Genomic DNA, 305 nt, shown 5'->3' on the forward strand with positions numbered 1-305 from the left:
TTTTTGAGACAGAGTCTCCAGGTTGGAGTGTAGTAGCCCAATCTCGGCTCACTGCAACCTCTGCCTTCTGGGTTTAAGCGTTTCTCCCACCTCAGTCTCCCAAGTAGCTGGGATTACAGGCATGTGCCACCATGCCCAGATACTTTTGGTATTTTTAGTATAGAAGGAGTTTCACCATATTGGCCAGGCTGGTCTCAAACTCTTGACCTCAAGTGATCCACCCACCTCGGCCTTCCGAAGTACTGGGATTACAGGAATGAACCACCACACCCGGCCATCACCTGTCTGTCTTATTGGCTGACACC

This window comes from Cebus imitator, unplaced genomic scaffold (assembly GCF_001604975.1).
Source record: "Cebus imitator isolate Cc_AM_T3 unplaced genomic scaffold, Cebus_imitator-1.0 Scaffold508, whole genome shotgun sequence".
Taxonomy (NCBI): Eukaryota; Metazoa; Chordata; class Mammalia; order Primates; family Cebidae; genus Cebus; species Cebus imitator.